The sequence below is a fragment of the Monodelphis domestica genome, chromosome 4, assembly GCF_027887165.1.
Source record: "Monodelphis domestica isolate mMonDom1 chromosome 4, mMonDom1.pri, whole genome shotgun sequence".
Classification (NCBI taxonomy): Eukaryota; Metazoa; Chordata; class Mammalia; order Didelphimorphia; family Didelphidae; genus Monodelphis; species Monodelphis domestica.
In genome coordinates this window covers 153,316,925-153,327,484 of record NC_077230.1, presented here as the reverse complement: position 1 = coordinate 153,327,484, position 10,560 = coordinate 153,316,925, and the positions used below count along the sequence as shown (strand labels likewise).

Sequence of the window (10,560 nt, the reverse complement as noted above, 5' to 3'; positions counted from 1 at the left end):
GCCCTGGCACTCTATCTACTGTGCCACCTTTCAAGGTCATTGGGAGGATTAATTGAGATATGTATAAAGTGCTTAGAACAGTGCTGGACATAGTTGGTGATATATAAATTTCTTTATTATCTTCTCTCCCTTTCCCTAATAATAGACCCACCCATCTGAAAATTTACTTATACCTATTAGGGAATGTGTATTTCTTCTCTTTTGTTTTCTAGTGCAATAATTTAGACCACTCTTATCCTACCATTATATTGTTAGCAAATAACTTTTTGAAGAACTGCATTATATTTAAAACATGTAGATATCTGAAATATTAATAAAAATTAATCTTCTTCTCTTTAAGACTCATAGAACTGCTGTCCCAGCCTTCTCATAATTGTGTCAAAACCAGCATGAATCTCCTTTATCTACAATTGGTCTGATTCAGCCGCTTTTCCTGTCTTGGGGCTCTTTAATGCCACTTCTAGTCAAATAGAAGTTCATTTAAATGGCACCTGCTAAAAAAGTGATCTAGGGGTTTTAGTAGACTACAAGTTCAATATGAGTCCACTGTATGATGTGGCAACCAAAAAAGTTAATGCCATCCTCGGTTGCTTTAAGAGGGGTGTAGCTTTCCAGAATGGAGAGCAGATGATTACAATATATTCTGACTTGTCAGACATCATCTAGGCTACTATATTCAGTTCTGGGTACTACAAAAGAGAAAATTGATAAGCTGGATAATATCCAAAAAAGGACAATCAAAGTGGGGAAAGGTATTGATTTTATATCATAATGGAAGGAACTATAGGTATGTCAAATGGAGAAAACTCCAAAGGTACATGATAGTTTTCATCAAGTATCTGAAAGGCTAAGTAGAAGAGGAATTGAATTAGTTCTCTATGACCTTATAGGGTAAAGAAGAGGCAATGGGTGTGCTTTTAAAATGGGAAGACTTAATAGGGGCTGAACTCAAGACTATGTCTTTAGAACTGACTAAAAGATGTGTGGAATAGAGAATCCAATTGTGTTTATTGCTTCTTTACTATAAAAACATTTAAATTCAGTAGAAGAAAAATTAAAAACACAACCTGACTTAAAAACTCCTTTCCACTAGTCACCCCATCTTGTCTCATTTGAGGGAGCTGAGGAGGCGCTGTGTTAGCTACTGAGGAGACCCAACTCCCTCACCCCCAAGACCACCCCGCTTTCGCCATGAGCACCGTCACCCTGCACCTGCCTTCCAGTCAGAGGTCCAAGTCCCTGTTCAAAGAACAAAGAAGACAAAAACTTGAGAAATATCTTGAAAAGAGAAAAGCTATTTCTGGCTTAAAACTACAGGAAAAACAGATAACCAGCAATAGTAACTGTAATAGAAAAACATCTGGAGACCCAATCCAGAAGGTATCAAAAGCTCTGAAACTTACTAGCACCAAAATGGATGATAAAGAAAATACTAATTAGCCTATATGGAGAAAAATTATTCCAACAGTAGAAAGAAATGGTGTTCCTTTAAAATCTACCAATTTATTGACAAATTCAATCATAGATATTGATGCATGCTATTGGGAGAACTGTGATCAAATTATACATGTGCCAACAAATGAAGATGGCCCTAAAATGCACAATATCTCACTTAGCCAAACCTTTCACCTTCAAAGAAATACTAAGGAAAAACAACTCGTTGCAGAGAAGTTGAAGCAAGATACTACCTTGCTAAAGAAACCAGTCCTTGGTTCTTATGGTGGTAGAGTTGTCCAATCTAACGTTAATTCATTTCGAAAGCCATCCATAGTTACAGATGAAAGTTCTATGACAAGTAAGAAAACTTCAACTACTGTTCTTAAAACAAGGCCTCAGTCTGTAAGTAGCACCAACTTACCTGTGAAAGCTAGTCAAATAACATGTTAGGGTTTCCACTAAATCCAATCGTACTGCTACTTCCCAGAACAAAACAACTTTTCAGCATTCTGGGAAAAAGCAAGTTGACTTATCCAAAACAAGGAGAAAGAAGCCATTGTTAGAACCTCTGCTGATATTACTATCCAAAGAGAGCTTAATAAAGATAGTACCTCTACCAAAGTCAGTACTACCAAATGTCAAGATAAACCTGAATTCTGGTAAAAAAGAAAATGAAGCACAATCAAAATGTAGGACTTCTGGAGCAGCAACTACTCATATTTCTGAAGTAGAACCTGCTTCATCTTTCAGTACCAAATTCAGGAAGGATTCCAAAATTGGTGATAAAAGAAGATACACTTTAATAAAAGTGCCAATTAGTACAGAAGAACTGCCTTAACCAAAGAATCAGCAGAAGAGAAAAGAACTTGTCTGGTTGAGTGGCAAAATGATAAAAGAAGAGTAATTAAAAGATCATCTACAACTGGTCTGCCTGTTCCACTTGCTCCACCCAACATGGAACTGCCAAAAGAAAAACCAGTTGAATCTTTCTGGACTACCATTGCAGAAGATGAACAAAGATTATTCACTGATAAACTTAACAAAATATTTTCTGAATATTTGAACTTAATTAATAAGGGATGTCCATGAGGAGAATACTTTTAACACTAAAAGAGCTCATTGTAAAAATTCCAGATGCCAAGAAACTTATTAAGTATTGGGTATGCCTTGCATGCCTTGAACCAATTACAAGCCCTATTGAAAATATCATAGCAATATATGAAGAAGCCATTCTTGCTGGAGCTCAGCCTATGGAAGAAATGCAACATGCACTTGCAGATATCCTAACAATGAAGAGTCAAGTGAAGGGTAATGATGGGGAGAATGTTGATGAGGTTTGTTCGGCTAATGAAGAGGCCAAAAAAATATGTGATGAACTTATACATCAGGATAAAGTTGATGTAGATGGGACATCAACAGAGGAAAATTCAGAATCAAAAGATAAAGATCATAAAACAAGGAATGTAAAACTACAGATGTTTGAAAGAGAGCAAGAGAATAAAGCAGAAGATTCAACAAGTGTTTTAGAGACTCCTGATAAGGAAACCAGAGGGTCTTATGTCATTAAATATAATGTGTCAACTACTCCATCTTTGCCAAGTGTGAAACAGAAGATGAATTTTGATGAAAATAGTGCTTCATTTAAAGACTTGAAGTTTCTGACACCAGTGAGGCATTCTCGACGTCTGCAGGAGAAGTTTTGTAAATGACCAGATATGTTAAATGATCATTATCCCTGTGTTTCTTCACTGGAACAGTTAGCAGAACTGGGAAGTGAAACCACTGCCTATATATGCCGTCCAAATACTGCATTATATACAACTTCCCTTGAAGAAGAAGCAAAACAAACAGAAATGAAACTTTAATAAGGGAAGAAATATATTTAAAAATTCTTATAAATTAAGTTAATGTGTTTCAAGTTTCACATTTCCCACAAATATGTAGATTATTACTCAAGTTCTCACTACAGTGAAAATATAATTGATAAGTTACTTATATAACAGGATTTTACTTGCATGGATAAGAAGATCCAGCCTTACTATAAAAAGGGAACAAGTTAGAGACCTTTTTTTATTATATTGGTAGAGACTGTTTGAAAAAGAAGGCATTGAATAAGAGAAATCTCACTTTATTATTCAAGAGTATAACATAGCTGACTGTTGTATATGCCTACTTTTAAAAAATTATTTAAATGGTTGTATATAAATTTAATCAAAAGAACAATGTTAAAAAAGGAAATTTTCCTAAAAATGCATTTGTGCTACAGGAAATATATTAATATGATATACTTTTCTTTTTCCTTTAGAGGAAATGTGTTATTCACTTTAGTAAGAATGAAATATTGACTTTAATTGGGAATATCCAAACTATATAGTTTTATTAAGCTTTTTTAAGATTATAAAGTTTGCATTAAAATTCTTATCACAAAAAAAAAAAACTCCTTTCCAATAGGGTCTTTCCTATGTATACATAATTTTAAAAAATTCAAGAATCTTTAAAAGACATAAAAGAAATACACTTGTTAGACAACTGTCTGATCATTCATTTCTGGCAAGGCACAAAATAGGGTAATGCACACTCATCAAAGACACTTGTAATTCTCACAGAAGCTGATCAGTCGAAAGTTCAAATACTAGAGGAATTTTTTATAGGGTCTTAGGATGCAGTTGTTTTCAGATTACATTGTGCTGATTTTGTCAAGCCTTAGAATATTCCAGAACCTCCTGAACAAGCTTTATAACCATTTAAAAGAGTTTGTCCTACCCATTCATATAGGAAAAACTAAGCAGATGAAAAATGCCCGTTATCCAGATTATGACATGCAGTTAGATGGACAACCTATAGAGCTCATCCATCAATATAAATATCTTAGACAGTCACTGCCAATGAATAATGAGTTGGTTTCAGAATGAAAGAGGAGGAGAGAATAGACTGGATAGCTGTGGGGAAATTGCAAAGCTCATTTAATGACCCCTTACTTCACCTTGAAACAAAGGCCCTGTCTTTGCAATACTAATATTCTTCCCGGTGTTTGTGTAGCTGTGCATCATGGAACACATTCTCTGAAATATTACAAATGAGCATTGCTCAGGGGCCAATGGAGAGGTCCATGATGGTTGTGATCAGGCTGCAATATGTAACATCTAAGGAATCCTTAAGTCAGCCAGTGAGTCAAAAATCACATTTTAAGGACTTACTATGTGCCAGACATTGTGCTAAGCCCTGAGGATATAAAGGAAGGGGAAAAAAAACCAGAATGGTTGTACCCTCAAAGAGTTCACCTAGCTGCCCTTGAGAAGTATACATTTTAATGTGGCAAGTCAGCATATAAAATGAAGCTGAAAAATTGGAAGAGGAGTGGTACTCATGAAGGGGCCTGGTGGAGAAAGTTCAGAGGCATGAGTGAAACTTGGTGAGACTATCAGTTTTTCAAAATAGTATAGAAGAGAGAAAAGAAAGGCTTCAACTAAAGTGGTGCCTGCATGAGTGGAGAGTAAGTAGAATAGGAAGTAAAGAGAAAAATGGAAAGATCTGGCAAATGATTAGATATCAAAGTGAGTGAGGGTGAGGAATCAAGAATGACACCCAAGTTGTAAATCTCATAACTGGGAGAATAGATGTTCCTTCCAAAACTGGAAGAGCACAAATGACTTTAGAACAAAGATATAGAGTTCTGTTTTGGACACAATTAGGATACATCAAAGGGTTGAATTTTAAATTAGATTTTACTGAGTTCATGGCAGTCTTTCTATCAACTTTGGAACACTATCTCCCATCTAATTGTGCTATTTAATCAATTTCCATTCTAAAATATGATTCATAGAACCAAACATTAGTTCAAATATGGTTTGAAAAATAAGTGATAATAGTACTGTAATTTAATTAGTTTTAAATATCATAAGTCAGTTTGGATGCTGCCACAACATTTAATTATTTTGTTGACAGTAAAAAAATCTTTCTAGCATGATCTACTGTTTAACCTCACTTATGCTGCTAATTTTATGAACTTAAATATGTGAATTTAAATTTTTCTTTATTAATTGTCCTTTATTAGATTTGACCTATTGTTCTAGCCTTTTGAAATATTTTTGAGATCTTTATTCTTACTTCATTTCTAAATCGTTCCCCTCAATCTGTAATATTTACTTAAATGGGCATGTTGACCAGCAGCAAATAAAGATATTTTTCCAGTTCTTACCTCTGCAACCTCTTTATCAGTAGAGTAGATATGACAGATTTAATTTGTCTCCTTGCCTTATCTAAAGCTATCCCCCAAATACAAATTTTGATATGTTACAACTTCTGATCCAACAGATTATCAAATAATACAGTTATTCTAAGTATTCCTTTGAGTTACACAGAAGCCAAGTAAATATTTAAAAGTAATGGTTGAAGTAAGAGAGAATCTACAGCAGGTGCAAAAAGTTAATAATAAAAATACTTGTCTTGATTTTTTTTATCATAGGAAAAGAAAAGTTTCCAAAAAAAAAAAAGACATGCCTTTGATGCCCATTTCAATTTCATCTTATTTCTGAGAAATTATGATGTCTTGTCATTTTGAAATTTTAAGTACACTCAGACTTTGTTATGCATTTTAGGAGGACTGTTTTTCCCCAAAATATAGAGGGAGGTATTGGCACAGTGGATAGAGTGCTAGGTTCCGAGTCAGGAAAACCTAAGTTCAAATCTAGCCTAGCAGCACACCTCCATCAATTTACTTACATTCTGTTTGACTTAGTTTCCTCATCAGTAAAATGAGGATAATATTACCCCTTTTTCAAGGTTTTTTTGCAAGACTCAAATGAGATTATATTGCTTTAAAAAATGCATAGTGCTATATCAGTGCTTCCCTCCCCCCCCCCTTTTCTTTCTCCTAAATTATCTTATATCAAAAAGAGTTTACATTCTATAGACAGACATGTTACTGCTTTGGTACTGTTGGCCATGCAACTAACAGGAGAAGAAGCATTTTTACATTTTTGGATACGCATCTAGGTGGTCATTTTAGTTGTGGGGCAAAAATGCTAGTATAGTGCTTTTATATGATATTTAGTTTATGCGTATTTGTTCTTGGAACAATTTCAGCTTTCACTGCTACTAAGCCATTCTCTTGACTTTACCCCCTTTAATAAGCATTTATTATGGCCCTTCTTTGTGCCAGGCACTATGCTAAATAAGATACCCTCCCACCCCCACCAAAGAGTCAGTCCCTCCCTTTAGATCAGCGGTCCCCAAACTACGGCCTGTGGGCCACATGTGGCCCCCTGAGGCCATTTATCCAGCCCCCACCGCACTTCCAGAAGGGGAACCTCTTTCATTGGTGGTCAGTGAGAGGAGCACTGTGTGTGGTGGCTCTGCAACCTGTGGCATCCTTCATGTACAGTACTACTTCCGGTGACATAATCCTTTGTGTGGTGCCTTGTTCTGAGAGTAACTGAATGAGAACGAGGTGCCATGCAAAGGATTATGTGGCTGCACATTGGAAGACATCAGCATGGTGAGTGGTGATCTGGGGGAGGGGATTCTGCACTGTGTATACTGCTGCCTGGTATAGTGGTGGCAGCGATGGGCCTGTGCAAGGTGTGACAGACGCATCACAGTCAGCGCTGCAGCCCCTGCTATCCCAGATGGCACTATACAGATTTGTTCATAGTTTTTTTTTTTTAATAGTCCGGCCCTCCAATGGTCTGAGGGACAGTGAACTGGCCCCCTGTGTAAAAAGTTGGGGGACCCCTGCTTTAGAGGAGAATAACATGAAAACAACAATATTCAAATAAGACATATATGGGATAATTTGGATAATCTCAATAGAGAAATACCAGCAATAAGGGGGATCAGGAAGGACTTTTTGTAGCCAGTGAGATTTTAGCTTGAATTAAAAGGTAGTCACAAAGGAAAGATGAGGGAGAAAGGAGAGAATTCCAGGAATGGGGTGGGTGGGGGCAATGAACATGCATGGAGTCAAGAGATGGATTGACATAGGAAGAATAGCCAGGAAGCCAGTGTCACTGGATCATAGATCATGGGGAAGGGAGAAGAGTAAATGATAAATACTTTTTTTTAATCAAATAAGCACTTGATAAATGATTATTGAATTTAATTGAATCTTGGAAATGTCTGATGCCATATTACATTATACTATGCATATACTCTGAGCTTAAGTTTGATCTTTCTTTTTGGCTTGGTGAAGTTACTTAAATCACAATTTTCTTTGTCAGTGCATAGAAATCATTAAAAATGGTTCAGTATTATTGATGAATTAAAATGTTCTAAAGAAAAAATGTCTAATAATTTTGAGAGAAATATTAACATCTAGAGGAGGAGGAGGAGGATCTAAAAAGCAAAGTAGGGATTCCAAAAGGTAGAGAGGTAGGAGGAAGAAAACATCAGACCTAAGGGAGAGTTTGTGTGAAGACCCAGGTGTGAGAAATGAGAAGGAGAAGTTGTAAAGTATAAGAAGTTTGAGAAGATAGGAAGGGCCAGGTCATGGAGGTCTTTGATCCTAGAGGTGATAGGAAGGCACTAGAATTGATTGATTTGGAGGGTAGAGTGTGACAGGGAAGATCTACTTGTCTACTAAACTGTAATGGGGAGACACTTGAATCGGGGAAACCAAACAGACAATTATAATAGTCAATAGGTAAGTGCTAATTTATATTGGTGAAGGACATTTCATCATCTGGGTATTCCCTATTCCCAGATTGGACCTCACAGGTCCAAAGTCTATCCCTAGCTCTAGTCTGTATATGAGACATGAGTTATTCAATTAAATTCACCATAATGAAGATTTATTTGTCAGGGAAAGCACAAGATATATAAGGTAAAAATAAACTATTTCTTGACCTCAAGTAACTTATATCTGGTAGAAATAACAGGAAAGAAAATTAAATAAATCCAAAATATGTAAAGCAACTCAAAGCAATTCCAAGAGCAGGAGAGTGCTAATCATTTGTTGGAGGGGGGGTGGGGAGGTGAGGAATCAGGAAAATCCCCTTGACAGGAGTGGCACCTGAAATATCCTTAGAAGGAAGTCAAGGGTTCTGTGAGATGGAGGTGAGGAGAGGGATTGCATTCCAAATCTGGAGGACCATATGTTTGAGAGACCCAGGGGCAGGAATTGAATCAATCATAACTCAGCCTGGAACTGTGATGCTCATTGTCATATGGCCACTGTATTAGAAAGTTTCATGTGGCCAGTGGTCACCTGGAAGATGCCTAGGCATTTAAAGCAAAAGGGGGCCATGGATATCACCTTGCTCTTCTTTGATAGGTGAGAAACAGAAACAGTAGAAAGCTAAGTGAATTGCCTGAGCTTACATAATTTATGTAAGTGGTCAAACCAATAGAGATCTAACCATGGCCATGTTTTACCAAGAAGGAATAGTAAGACAAGTGAATGATCTTAGGAGGAACTGTGGGAAAGAGGATCAGCTGTAGCAGCTGCAACTTTTGATGAGAGGCTTTGTTAAAATCCCACCAAATATTTGTTAGATGGCTCGTTTTAAAAAATAAATAAAAGCACCTCACCATAATCATAGATGTTGAATTTTGGTGCTAATACTGATATTAAAAACACAGACAGCCAACTGAATCTAGAATGCCTGCCACAATGACTCCATAATCCTTTACAGCTGTCTCACTTAGGAAAGAGAAGATAGAGTGGTGGGTAACAGAAAGGGTTGGGGAGAAAAGGAGAAAGGGGTGGAAAAGGATAATAACAGTTAGAATCAGCTCAATCCCTGCTCTTCTCCAATAAAAATAACTCACATTGATGGTGAAAGAATAACATTTGTCCTACCATACAATAAAAATAACCAAAATAATACACATATATTGTGACTGTACTAGATTATATGAATTTTGTTGTAAGATTGTTCAAGAAACAAGTTAGCAGCATGAATATTGATGGAAAAGAAAACTGAATGGAAAAATTATTTAGAAATGATTACAGGAATATATGAGAAAACAAAAAAGAAAAAAAGCATCAAAATACATTAAAAATGTCTAGGCTCAGAAGGGACAAGGTAACTATTTTTTACTACTTTGCTAAATTTAATATTTACATTTTAGAAACAAGGTATCTAGAACACAGGTTCATGGTTTCATACATAATCCTTGTTTCATTCTTGTTTGCATATTGGGCTATTTGTGTTTGTTGATTTATTAAGCTCAGAATAAAATATTTAGGTAATTTGAGGGGGGAAGGAGAAATGATAGATTAGAAAAATAAACAAAATGAGGTGAAAAAAAATTCTGACAGCAGTGATGCAAAGGCCTCATGTAAGAATGTGTACCAGAGGGAGAAAGAACAAGGATATAATCACATAAAGAAGAGGAAGCTGGCACTCATTCAGAATGCCTGTTTACTAGTTTGTCCTTAGAATCATTAAGTATGTCAATATAGCTTTGAAAAAAAAAGTGTATCATTAATGAATCTCTTCTCTCTCTCTCTCCCTCCCTCTCTTCCCCTGCCTCCCTCCTCTTACCCTGTCTCTTTGTTTCTTTCTCTCTTCCCCCTTCCCCCAGTAGATAGCATCAACATAACATAAAGAGAACAAAAATAGAGTCTGGCTTATATTATAGAAGGCTGAGGGAAAAATTATTGAATTTGAAGGTTCCGGAAATGGTTCTTTCTGAATTGACATGTTTTCCATAACAATTGACCAAAGTTAATTTGAAGTAGCATTTATATGGGGGGGGGGGGCTATGCATTAAAGTGGAAAGAGCACTGGGTTTAAGGTCAAGAAATCTAGATTCTGATTCCATTTATTCAAAATCCTTGCTACATGATTATTGAGCAATTCATTTAATTTTTTGGTGTCATCTGAAAAATGTGTGAGTAATAATACCTACTCTATCTCTATCACAGCCTAGCTAAATGACTCAGTTAAGAAGACTCCTCTTCCTAATTTCAAATCTGGCCTCAGACATTGGCTTGTGTGACCCTGGGCAAGTCACTTTATCCTGTTTGCCTCAGTTTCCTCATCTGTAAAATGAGATGGAGAAGGAAATGACAAATCATTCCAATATCTTTGCCAAGAAAACCCCCAAAAGGGGTAATAAAGAGTCAGATATGACTGAAAATGATTGAATAATAGCCTCTTATCACAAAGTGAATGTAAG

At 36.2% G+C, this 10,560-nt stretch overlaps 1 pseudogene; it reads left to right on the top strand.

Moving 5' to 3' along the window:
• The first annotated feature begins 1,191 nt into the window (after positions 1-1,191).
• LOC130458955 (cytoskeleton-associated protein 2-like) lies at positions 1,192-3,302 on the top strand (annotated as a pseudogene).
• The last annotated feature ends 7,258 nt before the right edge of the window (positions 3,303-10,560 follow it).